The sequence below is a fragment of the Cygnus atratus genome, chromosome 4, assembly GCF_013377495.2.
Source record: "Cygnus atratus isolate AKBS03 ecotype Queensland, Australia chromosome 4, CAtr_DNAZoo_HiC_assembly, whole genome shotgun sequence".
Taxonomy (NCBI): domain Eukaryota; kingdom Metazoa; phylum Chordata; class Aves; order Anseriformes; family Anatidae; genus Cygnus; species Cygnus atratus.
Genome location: NC_066365.1, coordinates 9172282 through 9188541, shown reverse-complemented (window position 1 = coordinate 9188541; position 16260 = coordinate 9172282). Strand labels below are relative to the sequence as shown.

The following is a 16260-nucleotide window of genomic DNA, read 5'->3' as shown; positions in this document are numbered from 1 at the left end:
CAAAGGAAAAGGTTTGGAATTTACAGAAGCACACCCAGAAATGATTTTAGACGCTTTATTGGATAAATATTATGTTAGTGGGCATTCTATGGTTGTGGTCTACTGTGTCAACAAGATGTTACATATTCAGCTGGGAAGGTAGGCCTTCCAGGAGACCCTCTATGCCTTTCAGGATGATGTCAAGCTACAACGTAGAGCATGTATTGGAAAGAGAAGGCTTATGGTTCCTTCTTGAATTGGTGTTCGTGGGGGTCCTGTTCCTAATCTGTGGGAGGTGGGGAACCACGTGGCCCTGGGTATCTGGTGGAGCCAGGTGTGTGCCTTGAGAGATTGCAGTGGCTTTTAGGCCTCACATGAGTACCCGCTGCAGAAAAGCGAAGCTGGCTGCTGGTTATGTGCTCCTACTTGGAAAGTCCTTCATCACATCTGATCTCGTATACTTCTGTGCAATTTCACCTTTGTTAGTTCACTCTTGGGATGTTTTTCAGTTGACAGCAAATATATCAAATGCCCTTTTGTGCTTCAAATACACATACGTGCTTTAGTCATGTGGTTTCATGTTCTGTCTTCTGTAATGTGCCTCGGTGTTGGTATTGAAGTCATTTTCATGGAGCACACAATACTCTCCTTTCCAGTCCATACCTAGTGCTCCTTCCAATTTCTGTAATAAAAGTTTGTGTAAACTTCGTGTGGAAAATGTAGTTACAACGGCTCAGCATTTCTAGTAATAGTGCCAGCCAGTCTTTGTGTAGAGAACAAAATAGGTCTTTTGGACTCAGCTTGTGCCTGAGCCTGGAAATGAATTTCCAGTTGTTAAGTGTATTTGGATGCCACAGTTAAATTCTTAACCTTACTCCTCTGAAATGTATTTTCTCACTCTTCCCTTAAACATACCTGCCTCAAACATACCTTGGTAGTTGCTTTAAGAAGTATAAACAGATGGCTCATAATGTCAACGCACATGATTTTTGTAGTACCTTTTCTACTCTACTTCTGAGCAAAAAACAACACTAGAACGTCTCAAGTATTAATTTCACGACTGGCTGTAATATAGTATTCCAATATTGACAACGCTGATTAGTCTTAATAGAGCCATATAAACTTGGGGGCTGTTTGTACTGTCTCATTTTGTTTGTTCTTGAACTTGATAGAAAATATTTTCTAGGTTGACTCTGTTTTAAGCAGTAACATTTGTTTAGTTTCTTGGTTTCTTTTCTGTGAAGTAAGTGGGAACAAGTACAGTGTTACTGCATTTTGGCTGATAGGCATTGAAATCCTTTCAAGTGGAGTGGATTAATAAGTATGTATTGAAGCTGTTTATCAGACTTTCAGAAATCAAAGACTTAGGCAATTGAGAACTTATAGAATTTATAATTTGCTTTTAAAGCAAAGCAAAATACTCCCTAAAATCTAAGAAAAATAAATTAATAAAATAATTACAGTGCCAAGCAATGGCAGCCTTTGTCTTTTCATTGGTTTATGGCTGTGTTGTATCCTGTTAATCCTGGGATAAATCTGACCTATTTGCTTGCATGATGAAGTAAACTTTACTCCTTGAGCTTCTTTGCTTTACAGACTTGAGTGAAAGCCTGTGGGAGATGATGGATAAGTGAAAGCCACTGATCAAGACCCTTTCCTGCTCTTACCCTGGTTGAGTATTGGATTCTCAAGCTCTCTGTGCAAACAAGTGGAACAGTGGTAGCTCCAATGTTGGGACCTTTCCTGGTAGAGAGGTGTCCCCAAGCATGGTGTGCAATGTAGGAGGGTAGCTCCAGGATGAGTGACAGCTGGGCTGCAAAGGTTTGGCACTTCAGTCCTGCTGTTCGTCAGCAGCATTTGTTTGCTGGAATGAATCTACAGGCTGCAGGGGAAGTACAGGAAGTCTTCCTGCGGTTTGCAGTACTTCTGCATGCTATGGGGACAGTCGCAGCAAATTCTGAAACCTAATTCCCCATGTTGTCTGTAATGCTGGGAATGTAATCCTGCCTTTTTTTTTTTTTTTTTTTTTTTTTTTCCTTTGGAGAGACTTTTGAGACTGGAAGGGCAGCATTTAGTCTTCTTATACCAATAAAATATTTGAATATATTAGTCCAAAAGACAGTCTGAATATATATATATATTTTGGACTTCAGTTGGAAACAGATGGCTCAAGTTTCACGCTGACTGTTTAGATAAGTACTTTTCCTTCTAATAGTGAGTGGAGATGGCTCAGTGTGTGAATGCCTGAGTGGCATGGAGCTTGTGCATGAAAAGCATATCTGTGGGTTTGGGAAAGCACAAGTAAGTGTGGAGAGACAAACTGAAGCAGACAAGGACTTTGTTGCATTGGAGGTCACTTGTGATTTTTAGTGCTTGCTGTCTGAGTCTCTCAGACAGCACTAATTTGCTGCACTATAACTGAATAAGCAGAAAAACTGAATAAGGCTGAGTTACTGAAATGGATTGAAATAGATGAGCCTTCAGCGTACGGCAGAGCAGCAGTGGTTTTATTTCTGTAACAATATAAGAACGCTGTAAGACAGAGACTTGTGTTTTGCTGATAACACTGTGAGCCTTAGGGAACCTAGGAAACTTATGCGGAAAACTTTAGGTGTATATGTGAATTGTTGTCATCCTATAGCCCGTGTGCTGTAGTTTCCACTTGTGTTTGATTGTGTGTGGGATAGAAGAGCTCATGGTTTGTCAATGATGGCCATTCTCTTGGTGAAATCACTTCTTTCTTTTTGCTTAGTTTCTCCTCAGCTGAAGGTTCACCTGTTCTGCTGAATCTTCTGTTTGTTTTTTTTTCCCTCTTTTTAGAGCCTTCTCCTTTTTTCACTGATATGACACTTTAAAATTGTAAACTTAAAATGTCACATCTCTTAGCAGAACTGCTATTTTGTTGTGATTCTGCCTTATTTTCAGACCATTTAGTTCTTCACTTGAGTCTCATGGGAGGGGAGGGGTTGAATCTGTTTCAGATGAGATCCTTTTGTCTTTGTAATTAGCATGATTTGCACACTCAGCTTCTTGTCTATATTGCAATTACTTTTCTTCCCTAATAAAATTTGTAGGTACAGATGATTGGAAATACATTAAATTGATTTTATTCTATCACAGTTCTGTGTAAATCATAAAGTAAACTCACCAATGCAACCCAATGTCCAGTAGAATGATCTAGGCTTCTGCAGTCAAATTGCACAGTTGTAGCATAGGTAAACACTGTATATAAAAGAATTTCTCACTGGGTTTTTCATTGAGATCAGTCTTTTTGCATCACAGAGGATGCATCAAGTGAAATCCTGTAACTCCTCATGTTGTAGCACTTTTCTGTAATCTGTCTCCTTTAGAAACTTTTTGATGCCATCTATTCATTTTCTCAATAGATTTTCAATACTACTGATTTTGAGTAATTTGTTTAATTAGGCCCAAACTATCTGTGTAATTATTCCAATCTGTGCCTTTCTCAGCTTTTGCTTGTGAGGCTGATAAATGGCACGAGAGGGAAAAGGGCAGCTTCCCTGAATGAACACGAGAGACCTATGAAAATGTTTTTCAACTACATTCAAAAAGTGAAAAAAAAATACCAATTGTGGCAAAAAGCTTCCTTGTCTTATGAAACAGGACACTTTTATGATTACTGTAGTGTTTCCCAGCTTTTTGCTTCCATAGTATCAGCTGATTCATGAAATCCATGACTGTATAAAGCCCAATACTAAGTTTAAGTTTCTGTGCTTGCAGTTTAAGAGAAAAGCACACCTTTTTGACCTCTAGCTTTGTATAAACACCAGAAAAAGTGTTCAGACACTGAACTTAATGTTTTGGAAAGGATATGACCTTAAGTACACAACTTGATATAAGTAAGATGGTAGGATCTCCAATATCCTGGCCCTTTTGAAGTTGTTTAGCATTGAAAAAGGAAGTTTTCAGAATCTCTAATGATTCTGGGGAAAGAAGTCACTAAATCTTTTGATTTAGATTATAAGTTGAATTATATATTACTATTTATTATATATATTATTGAAATATATTAGATGTGGACCTGTTAGAGTGGGTCCAGAGGAGGGGCACAAAGATGATCAGAGGGCTGGAGCACCTTTCCTGTGAAGAAAGAAAGAGCTGGGGATGTTCAGCCTGAAAAAGAGAAGGCTCTGGGGAGATCTCATTGTGGCCTTCCAGTATTTAAAAGAGGGCATATAGAAAAGATGGAGAGTGACTTTTTACATGGACACATAGTGATAAGACAAGGGGAAATCTTTTTAACTAGAAGAGGGGTGATATAGATTGGGAAGGAAGTTCTTCACTCAGAGGGTGCTGAGGCACCGGCAAAGGCTGCTCAGAGAAGCTGTGGATGCCTGAACACCTGGAGGTGTTCAAGGCCAGGCTGGATGGGGCTTTGGGCAACCAGGTCCGGTGGGAGGCATCCCTGCCCATGGCAGGGGGGGTTGGAACTGGATGGTCTTTAAGGTCCCTTCCAACCCAAACAGTTCTATAGTTACAGATGCACGAGGACTCATAAAATGCCAAGGTTACAAGTATTTGGGGGAAGACTTACTAACCATTAGCAGGCGGTCTGTGTCAATTGGAAGAAAAAGTATCACAACTTATTGCAGCAGTTTATTTTGTATATATGAATGCTCATAGAACTACTATGAACAAAAGTTGTGGTGCTTTTCTTTTAAGTTATTCCAGAAAAAGGAGAAAAGTAACATACACTGTGAATTAAGAACATCATTATAAGCTAGTTGCAGATTTTAAAAAAATAAACATATGATTGGTGGAAAAACACTGAGAAAATGCTACTTAGGTATTTTCCTTAATAACGAACAACATTAATTTTTCCTCTCAAACATCGGTTTATAACAACTGGAGGATAACAAATCTGCTATAGGAACAAGGACTGCTACTTGAATCAGACCATTATCGACAAATCAGTTCTGTTTATGGCCTTGCAAAATTTCTAGCTGTTCCAGTATTGTGAAGGAAATGATAAATATTAGGCCACTGTTCGGGATAGGAATGAAATTGAGCCATTCTGCAACTCTTGAATTGGTGCTGATATGTGTAAAACTACTTTAGATAAGATAAGCAGTGACATTGTAAAGGTTTTATAGAAGCTGTCTAAATGAATAATTTCTGCTTTGCATTCTAGTGTGATAATGGAGTGGTTAATTAAAGAGGTTTGTGAAAGAAGCAAAAGCTCTTGTCCTCCTGTTTCTCCTCGCCTCTGTGCTCTTGTGCCTTTGTTCAGTCCGTGAAATTGTTTTCCCTTACAATACAAGAATGAGGTGTATACTTACCACCTTCAGCATCCTTCTGTAGCTGCTGCTCCATTTTCTTTCTTTTGCTTCTAACCTTAAAATAGTTTTCACTGTTAAGCTCACATTAAATTATATAACATCTGTTGACATCCATGTTCCAGCCTCCTCCCATTGAAGTGTTTGGGTTTGTATACGTATTGCAACAGACAGGAGGGATGGTCCTTAGTGTATCAAGGATGTGAATTATTAGGGCATCTAGTATTTTTAATAATGTGTATCACATTTCCTTCTTCCATGGCCTCTGTTAAGATGCGATGGAAACCTGTGTGGTCAAAGATTGCATGGGGGTTGCAGTGACGCCAGTTTATTTTGGAAGCTGATATAATTCATAAAAGTATAGTTTTCCTCATGAAATAGTGTTGCTGAATATTTCATTACCAGTGCACTGCTGTTCATAAGAGCATTTACCATGTAACTAGTTGAAATCATGTAGTAAATACAAAATTATGTCTTTTTTCCAGGTACAATATTTTTATCTGACTTTCATGACAGAATTGGAAGGTCTATATTGTTTTGTAATGAATTAAACTTTCTTTCAGAATATTGCTAATCATTTAAAAAATGTTCTTTGCCCACAGGGTGGAGTTGATTTCTTTTGTTCTTGGAAACTGAATAGGAGAAAGGGACGTTTCAGCTTTTCTTGATAAGGGTAAGACAGCATCTGTTGATAAAGATAAGACACTGTTCATTATTATGAGCTCATAGAAAGTTTGTCAATGGAGGGTTTGTTTATTCTGTGTTTTTTTCAAGTTCTGAGCTTTGTAGTAAGTTCAGTATGTGATAACATAACCTGTATTGGGAATGGAATGTGTAATTCTAGCACAGGTATCAGTAAAGGCTCTGAAGATAAGCAAGTACATGTAGATCAACATGACAAAGTGGACAGCAATTTGTTCTACTGTTGGAACTTGTGACATTTTCCATATGCCATTGAAATGGCCTGCCCAAGTGCTCTCCATCATACTTACACATTCAGTAAGAGGTCTTTTTTTTTTTTTTTTTTTTTAAAAAAAAAAAAAGTTCCGCCCATGCTGTTACTTCAGAAAAATGTACAGACTTGCCTGGTGCCATATTTACGGCTCTGTATTGCTGTATGAAAGCACAGAGGTTTGACATGATTTGCTAAGGATCTTAAGGGCTATTTTAGTTGAGATATGCCTTCAAAAGTAAGCAGCAAATGCCTATCCCACTTCTACTTACCATAAATAGAAGACAGAAGGGGATACAAATCTGAAAGTCTTCTCTGAGATGTTTTCCCCAATGGCCCTTTCTTCCTGTTGTGCTGAAATGTCTGACTTGTTATAACTATTTACATACAGAATGTGAGTTAAATTAAAACCTGTAAAATATTTGAAAGTGTAGCGTGAAAATTAGTATTGACTTCTTAACTGCAAATTTTGAAATTAGCATGAAACTATTGGCTTTCCTTATCTCCTTTTGGCAAATTTTGAAAGTATATATAGGTAGGTTTCATTGTGACAACTGCAAAGACTTGGGTTGGTTTGGTTTAACAATGACCATATGTGCAGCAGATCAGCCATCTGTGTGTCCTTCATGCAGTGCGATGTGGGTAGGTTGCACAAGTCTGATACAATTTCTATTCGTGGACCATTTTTTATCTGACAGAGGCTGCAAACTCTAATTGCAAGCAGTAATGCGTTTTGATGAGGTCAGACTTTTGGTTTTGTGCCTATGTAGCTTTAAATTTGGAGATACTCTTAGAGAGTGTTATACCATTTTTAGCAGTAAAGCAGCATAATCATGCCACTATGTATGAATGCAGTTCTATCAGTTTACAGATGCTTACTGTACTATAGCCTGCAACTTCAGGGTATAAGAGAGCTGTAATCATATTTGTACCCTTAAGGTCATATAAAAAAAGGGCATAAAAAGGCATAAAAGGGCATAAAAATGTTCTTTCGAGTTCTTTGACTAGGTTCTGATCCTGGGCTTTAGGTTTGATCACTTATTCCATCCTAAATGCAAAAAAAAAATAAAATGAAAAAAAAATCCCTTAGGTTCAGTAAAATCCTCCTAATGTACCTTGGTGCAAGTGTCCTTCTAGTCCCTTGCAGCTTGTGAAGCTGTTGCCCCTCATTTTGAATGTTCGCATTTTGTCTGGTCTTTTTGTTTACTCAGCATGTATAATCTCAAAGTCTAAATTACTGTTGGGTGAATTCTGAATCAATCATGAAAGGAGAGAGAAGTACTCCTGTTGAAATGGTACATCTGTCGGGAGGACTCATGGGCTCTCAGTAAAGGAATCTGTTCCAGTGTTAGATCGCTAAATATGCAGGGGGAAAAATTGCCATGCTACCATACATGAAAATGTATTAATAATAATTTACAGATAAATTAATATGCCCTGAGCTTAATCTCATTCTGGCAAAGCCATGTTGAAGGAAATGAGGATTTACTGGGTTAGGATGTAATTGAGTCTGCTTTTTTTTCTTCCTCCCCACACTGGAGAACTCATTTAAATCGATACCTTTAAATATTTAGTTGTGCTTTATCTAACGTGTTCATTTGTTAGTCAAGTACCTTTCTTTTCATTGTAAGACTTTTGCTGTGTAAAGCCCAAACCTGTAGTGAAACAGCATGCTCTTGCATTTTTTGAGCACTGAACCAAAGTTATTCCTCCTCGGAGATTACTCCATGCTTCTTGAGCATCCATTAAACATTGCCCAGTGATATATGTAATAGTCAAGATCCAACTCACTTCACTTCTTTCTCTGTTTGGAAAAATTAAGTATGTCTAAAGTCTTTGGGATGCGTGGTTCCCAGTGGGTACACAGAGCAGTCTGTGCAAGATGTCAGCAGCACTTTGCTTGGGCTTGGTTACTCCGTGGGAGTGGAGGAGCTGGGAGTTCATGCTCAAAGTTTATCAGTACACAGTAGGGCTTAAAAATTATACTTAATGACAGAAATTCCCAAATGTAGTCAGTGACAGATTTGGTTCCTGTCTGTGATGAATCAGTGGTTGTGTAGAGCTGTGGGAGGAACTTAAGCTATGCAGGGTGGAATCACTTAATGCTGTCGCTGGGACAAAAAAAAAAAAAAAGAAAAAAAAAGCGCACATTGTAGTTTGAGCTCTCTCACTTCCCCACACTGTAACTACTCTGTCAGGTTAAATACTCACACAATGGCTGCAGGCTTCATGAAGAAAAATACATTAACTGTCCCCTACCTTCTATCCTAGTCTGCTACAAAAAGACCGCCCTTAAGTGTTGTCTTAATGCTGAAAATAAAGCTAAATTATATACTTCTACATTATACACTGAAAGTTTTTAACTCTGATTTGTATGCGTATAGGACATGTGCTTTGAAAACTGGAGATATAAGCAGGCTGCAAATGAGATTGTGCTTTCTTCTGTGAGTAGTCCACGTCAATGTCATAGACTGGCATGGTATCTCGGGTCCCTTCATCTTCTGTCTTTCCCTACCCCAACATATGACAGTGTTTTTTTTCCATTGTAACATATTTTAAGTCCAAACCCGGCAATCCTCCCATGTGTGTTTTAATTCTTTCTTCCCTGACCCCTTTCTGAAATCAAGAACTCCTTGGGGCAGCAACAATCTTCAGACTGGTCTGTTTTACAGCAGAGCACATGCTTGTTCTGCTTATTCTTCCCACTGAATGGGGCTGTGTCAGAAAGCAAAGGCTATCCCCAATAATAATATTTGCCTCAAAGGAGCTTGACCTTCTTTGTGATGTTTTTGGAAACAAAATGCAGGAATAAGCATTATGTCACAAATGAAGCAAGGAAAATAGGGTGGTTGTTTTCCTTAAACATGAACAGATCTTTGACACTGCTCAAATGTTTGTTTTACTGGGGGAGCCTGACTTTCCAGGAAGTTAGACATTTTCTTGACTTGTTTATTTTGGATTTTTCCATTTATTGATTGTAATCTAACTATCAAAATATAAAGCCAGACCTCTGAAATGGACAGTACCTGCTGTTCAAAAGATTTACAGCAACTCTTCCATTTAAGGTGAACTGAAATGTAAGAACTGCCGTTTCTGTTTCTAGTACTGTATATAGATGGCAGTGGAGTTGCTGAATTGGTGAAGCATGCAGCATCCTGTGGCTAGGGACCATACTTCAGTAGCTGTTCTCATAACTTTCAGTTTATTAATGTATGACTTAGCTGCATGTTGTAACGTAGGGCAAATATCAATGGAGCAAGGCTGATTTGTGTGGAAAATTATGCAAGAGAACACCTTGTTACTTTCCTGTTCCATGTCATAAGTAGTTCACTGCTAAGCAAGTTTCAGCTTGGAAATGTGAATAATATAAAATATGTGCTGAGGAATATATTTGGTTAAAATACACCTTTCTCACATTGTAGCTGATTCTTTTGTGTCTGAAAGTCAATTAGCACAGGAGAAGAGGATGGGGAAGGAGTGCAGATTACTGAATAGAGTGGAAAAGGTTACTTATTCTCTATAATACCCACAAGGTAAGCTCAAGTGCACTTGAAAAATTGTGCTGGTGAAATATGTCATGTGTAGTTCAGACTGTTAAATACTGTGTTTACTGAGTTAGAGAATGAATTAAGTCCCAAGAATTCTCTGGAAAAAATATGCTATGAAGGAGGTAAAAAGTGCCAGCAAAGGCTGGGGTGCTTTGTACTCTGCACAGTCATTTAAATGCAAGGGTGTGCATTCATGTTCTACTACATATACATGTGTGTGCCTACGTCTACATGTGTGTGCATATATATATGAATATCTACACATGTCCACCTCTATGTGCATATATACACACATACCTTGGTATGTGTGTACATAACAATGACTAGTACAGACATTTTAAAATGGTAGGTGCAGGAGGTACCCTGGAAGGCAGGAGATGCCCTGGGAAGACTTGAATCTGGAGTTTTCCCTTCTTACCCATCCACAAACTTTCTCTCATCCTCTTCTCTTGTATGAAGAGACAAACGTTTAATTTGAGCTAGTGAGGAAGGGGGACGGGGGGACAGGACAGGAGTCAGTGAAGGGAGTGCAAGAAAGAAGCTTGTAGGTGACAGGGTGGTATCCACCACTGACAGGTGAGGTGCAGGATTTGGGAAGGACCACCCTAACTCCAGGAGAATGTGGGACTCAGGATGTTTTTTTTTTGTTGTTGTTGTTTTTTTGAAGCAATGGAAGGAAAGAGGAAGATGGAGGGGGTTGTTGGTAGAACTTATTACTAGACCTGGAAGAACTAAAGCTTGGGGCAGGTTGGGAATGAGAGTCTCTGGAGGTATACTGCAGGGAACCCACACTATACATGGAAAAGTTGCTGTCCAAAGTATTAGCTTCCATGTGATCTAAAAGAAAAAGCTTGTTCAGGTATTTCATGAGAAGATGAATTTGGAAATAAGATTAAAAAAAATGTGGTGGCAAGGGCAGGATAACTTAACCTTTGCAACCTTGAGGGATCAAAAGCAGGATGTAAACATAGGATCTAAAACCACCTTATCTTGGTACAGAAAGTATGGTTTGTCTCCCTGGCCTTGGATAAAAAAGGCAAACTGTAGGAGGCCTGACAAGTTGTTCTTGCCACTGGGAATGGAAACAAGCCTGTGATGTCCTTTGGAACAACGAGCAATTTTCATTACGAATGCATGTCATGTGGGTCCATGCAGTTGCAAGTACATTGCTGAAAAGGTGATGAGTGGCAAGTTGAAAGCAAAAGAGGAGGAAGCTGAGTAAGACTTTGATCTGTCTAAACTGATTATTGTTGACTAAGCCTGTTTTAGTTGAATCCTGGAATATCAGTATTAAAATACTGACCGTGTCAACTGCTGTTGTCTACTAGAATAGCAAAAAGCGTTTGGAAATAAGCTGATCACCACAGTTCCCTGGAAATTATCTCTAGCAACAACTACCTAATGCACAAAAATTTAATGTCCTGGGCCAAGATAGTACAGTAGAAGCATTGTGATAATGTGCTGATTTCTCTTCCTGGAAAATGTAGCTTAGATCATTGAAATCAGTGGGACTGAAGGACACAGTTAAAAATAAATCACATGTTGCTGTCCTGAGTAGTGCTAGCTAGTCTTCAAATACATTCTTAGGGAATGTATTTGGAACTGTAGCACATCCTTCCATCGTGTGTTTGGCACGCTGAGGTATTCAGCAGCCAAAATTCTGATGTGTTATGGCTGAGCAGCATACTGTCAACTATTGAAACTCAGCTTGAAGATACCACATGTTGATAATCACTGCTGTATGTCTGCAGTTCTATTATTCGCATAATATATTGCACAACCTATTGGCATGTTGAATGAACACAAGTGTCTGTAGAGACCAACAAATGGGAATACTTATTTGCTGAATTATGCCCCCCCCCAAAAAAAAAATATAAAAAAATAAAAAAAAAGGACTAAGCCTTCTGTAGAGATCAGACTACTGCATTGAGAAAATCAAAGTCCACGTACATGATCTAAACCATGTTTGACATGTCAGACTTTGGTTTCACCAGGAGACTTGCTATGGTATGTTTTTAAAACCCACAAGTGTAAATTAGAACAAGCTAATTTTATAATTATTCCCAACAGACACGCAAGTAATTTAGTCTCAAACATGTTTATTTTATAAAGACACAATCATTCAAAAAAGAAGTACTGAGAAACCACAAGTGGTTTGAGCAATAGAGGCTTAGAGCTTTTGCAAACATGCACGTGTTTAAAATGTGGTAGTATTTGTTTAAAAGCCATGGAGTGCTCTGTCTGTCTTTTGTGGCTTTCTGACTGTCCTTAAGAGAGACTAAGGAACCGGGGGCTGAGGGGGTTGTTTTGGTGGTGGTATTAGTCATTAATATAGCTTAATTTACAGAAAAAAAAACAAACTCAGTTGTTCAGACTTAAGGAATTCAGAACAAAATCATATTTGATTAAGATGCTGCTGGAGGATAGACTGCTCCTGAGAAAGGGATTTCTTGTTTTAATGCTGATGGATTGCTTGTTCTGAAGGGGCAGGAATACCACTTGAACATTTTTTTTCCCTTTTTCTCTCCAGTTTCAATGGCTTGAGCAAGTAACTGCTGTCAGAATGTGGAAAGGGCACCATGTACAAATAAGTCAAAATGAAGTTCGTAATATTAGTCTGTATGTAAATCTGTAAAGATGTTTAGAAATTATACAGAAAGTTTGTTTTTAATGACCAGATTCACACGTTTGGTGACTCACACCAGTTCTTTGACAGGTATTTTGGCATGGCTTGAGAGGAAATAAATATTTGACAATGACAATGCCCTGCAGCCCTTGGGTCTTTCTTATACAAGGTATAATATGGTGTTGCCTTTTTTAAATGGTACTAGCAATATCAATACAACTTACAGATAGCAAACGTATCCCAAAAGCATTGGCGGAGAACAGCAAGATTTTATTGGCTAGTATTTACTTTTTTAACTAGCAAAGATTAAACAAATAGTATGAGTGTTTGGCTGTAATGAGTCCTGAATGGTGAACTTCAGCCTGCTTCAATTCTTTAAGGTACTTGTTAAATAAATCTGTGTACATCTTTTTGTATTACTCTGTTTCCTGGTTTTGAGACAAGTATCAACTTTGGGGAGGAAAAAACTGATTTTGGTGTGGTTATTCTGTAGCTTGCAGCTAATTTCTGTAGTGCAGATACAAAACCTTTCCTAAATGCTTTGTGAGACATTTAAGTACAGCTAGGAAACAACCAGACTTTTTGCATTCCCTGGGTTGATTTTTTTAGGATCAAATAACTAATCCTTCATCAGGCAGTGCATCATGTTTTCAATTCAAGTGCCTTACTTTGTACAATTCTGGAATAAGTTATTCAGCCATATTTGAAATCTAATGCATCTGGTGTAAATACTTAAATCTTTATTTCTAGATGTTTTTCAAAAGGTCTTATAGAATTAAACACTAATTTTTCAATAGAGGTAGTGGGATTTAGGACTGTAACTTCATATGAACTTTTAAAATTTCAATTCCTGCTCCAAACAGGATATTATAGTTGGGAAGCCAAGGTAACTTAAATTACAAAGCAAAAACAAACAAAAACCCAAACTGTATTAAGTGCTGTGTGTGCTTTTTTTTAAGATACCAGACCTTATGGCAATTTCCTTAATTTCTGGTATAAAGTGATCACGAATCTTTTGGGAATGAATGAGTTTCTTAAGTTCACATTTATATTCTAGTCTTTCACTCTGGAGAACTCACACTGACTTACAGTATTTTTAGGCTTTGTAGACTATTGTAAAATGCAGTTAGATTTTTTCACTGAGTTCTAGATAACTTTCTTAACATTATCATCATTTTTTTTGGTAAAAATAAATAAATAAATAAAATACCAGATTTATAGCTTCAGTGAAAAATTTGATTTTTAACTGTCTTATTGAGTGAAGAAATATTTCCCCAATGAGAATAATTTAGTGGGTTAAGGAGACAAATTATTTTAAGTATTCAAGTCAGGTTTCTGCATGGAGTTATTTTGTACTGATCTACAACATTTACAACATTTTAATACTGGCAGTCAAGTTTCCAGCATAGTCTAATATGTGATTCCAAACCTTAGTCTTTAGACAGAAGTACAAGTCATTGCTCTTACTGTTCTCTGCTCTAACAGGTATGCCTTCATATTTACATTTCCCATCAGCAAATGTGTGTTTTAAATTGTGGAGTGCAGGTTTCAAGTTTGCCTCCTAAGTTTGAGAACCGCCTGCAGCAGGGGCTTACACGTGCCACATCCTCACCAAGGTCAGCAGAAAGACATGCTCTGATGGCAGTGGGTGGCTGAGCACCATTGCTGGAATTCTCCTTTATTGTGTTATTTTTCTGTAAGTTTAGATGGTTACATGCTATGAGCATAATGTTGCAGTTTCAGTTCCTAAAGGTCTGCCTTTCAGCCTTTGCAACAAGATGTATGAGGTGTAGTTTCAGTGAAGTTTTAGAAAGTAAATGCAGTTTCACCACTTTTCTCTGAAAAAGAATGTGATTGATAACTGAACATCAAAATCCTCAATTGCCTTCATCTTCAAATTGGTATTTTGCTTTAAATAGTTATCCAAGTATTTGTACATGCTTTCTGTAATTTTAATGCTAAAATATTTATGCATGTAATGTTCTGTACGTTACCTGCAGAGTGTGTCTTCCTATTTTATTTGGATTTAATTTTTTATGCCTCTAAGCTGCCTAGGAGTTTTTGTGTTTAGGTGTTGAGCTTACATTTTTTGAATATTGACTTAGATAAATGGGAATTAATGTTCCGTATAGTCTTTATAGCTTTTATTACATCTGCCTTCCTTAACAAGTAATTCCTACTTTTTTGACTTGAATGTTTTTTTGTCTTCATTTAGCCACTTATGTTTATTATAAATGTCATCATTTGCAATAAAAATTTTAATATAATGATTATTGCAAGGGCACAACAACAGTGTCATCTATTTTGTCAATGGTGAAAGAAACTGCTTGTAGTCTCAAGGCAGCAGCAGTGATGCAAATCTCAAAACAAAGCCTTACATTTTTAAAACAGCAGCAAACAAACAAAGCCTATGGATACAGTTATTCAGTGTGTATTTCTAGTGTTCATAGGCATATGAAGAATTACACTAAATGCTACTTCTACAAAGGAAAAGAAGGAAGGACCTTAACAAACGTGGTACCATGTGGAGAGAGCCTCAGGGCCATTTCTCACTTCCTTTTAGTTTCATACAGCTTCTAAGTGTGGGAATTCTGGTTCCCTTTTTGCATGACCATCCTTTGGTGCTTTTAAAATGTTTCCACAAATGTAAATACTGTCAGTAAGACTTTGTGTATAAAGACCACCTAGAGAACATCTTTTATGAGGGTCATAACATTGGCTGTCAGAGAATAAATTTGTTGATGGCTGAAAGGAGAGGAAAAAAATCAAACCACCAGCCATTCCTATGACAATTTCTAGCTCTGATAATAAAAAGATACACACAAAAATGCACTCTCTGGATCTTAGGACAGAATAAAAAAAACATTAGGCAATTGAAGGTGGCAGAAACAGAGACCTAGGAAGCTGTTTCCATACTGCTATGAATTATGAAATTATATGTGGATTTTAAATGCTTATAAAGCTGCAAATAAATTTTCAAAAAACTCTGAAATCCATTAAGTTTATTTTTAAAGGTTTTTCTTCCAGTTGCATTTAATCGTATTTGTAGATGTCACATTCATATAAAGTTCAGTAGTGCAAAGGAAATTCTCAGTAAAGACACCATCTGAATGTATACTCAAAGAACTTCCTATTCAATTTTCTTCCATTAGTCTATAGTCTACGTGCAGTTAAAAGCTACAACTAAAATGTCATCTGAGATAGGTGAGCATTGAGCTTGTTCGAGGCTTTGAGATTTGTGACCAACAGACTTAAAAAAAAAAAAAAAAAAAAAAAAAAAAGAGAGAGAGAGAGAAAAGGATTATACAGTACTTCAAACATGATGCATGCTCCTATTTGGCTGCCAAAATTACCCTTTAAATCCTTATTTAAAATGATAGAGATTTATGGCACTTGTGTGTGCAGTGGACGAAGGGAAATGAAATTGTAATTGCAAACACTCATCAAAAGCTCCAGCTTTCAGTTAGCTTCAGTTAAAGCACGGTTTATTATGAAGTGACACAGTGAAGTTGGCAGGATTTTGTCAAGTCTAAGCTGGAGCTGAATGAGCTACAGGTAGGAGGTTAAAGGCCCAATCCACACACCACTGAAGTCAATTGGAAATTTCCCATTGGCTCAAAGACTTTAACGCTAGCCAAAAGATGTTAATCATGTGATGTCAAAATGTTTTTAAATTTTCAGTAATTATTATCCAGGACTGAAAGGAGCCTGGCTCCATCTTGAAAACTGGAACACAAGAACCTCCCCCTGAACAGCAGGCAGTACTTCTGTGCCATGCGGGTGACGGAGCACTGGCAAGGGTTGCCCCAAGAACTTGTGGTGCCTCCCTCCTTGGAGGTCTTTAAAAGTCTCCTGGAT

General features: G+C 37.7%; 1 protein-coding gene across 2 annotated transcripts in view; it reads left to right on the top strand.

Moving 5' to 3' along the window:
- Positions 1–16260, top strand: part of BMPR1B (bone morphogenetic protein receptor type 1B) — a 275469-nt gene that overhangs the window by 67062 nt on the left and 192147 nt on the right. For both annotated transcript variants that reach the window (XM_050710350.1, XM_050710349.1), the window contains one exon: positions 5879–5949. The gene's annotated coding sequence lies outside the window, so the exon portion shown is untranslated. The remainder of the gene's footprint in view (positions 1–5878; positions 5950–16260) is intronic.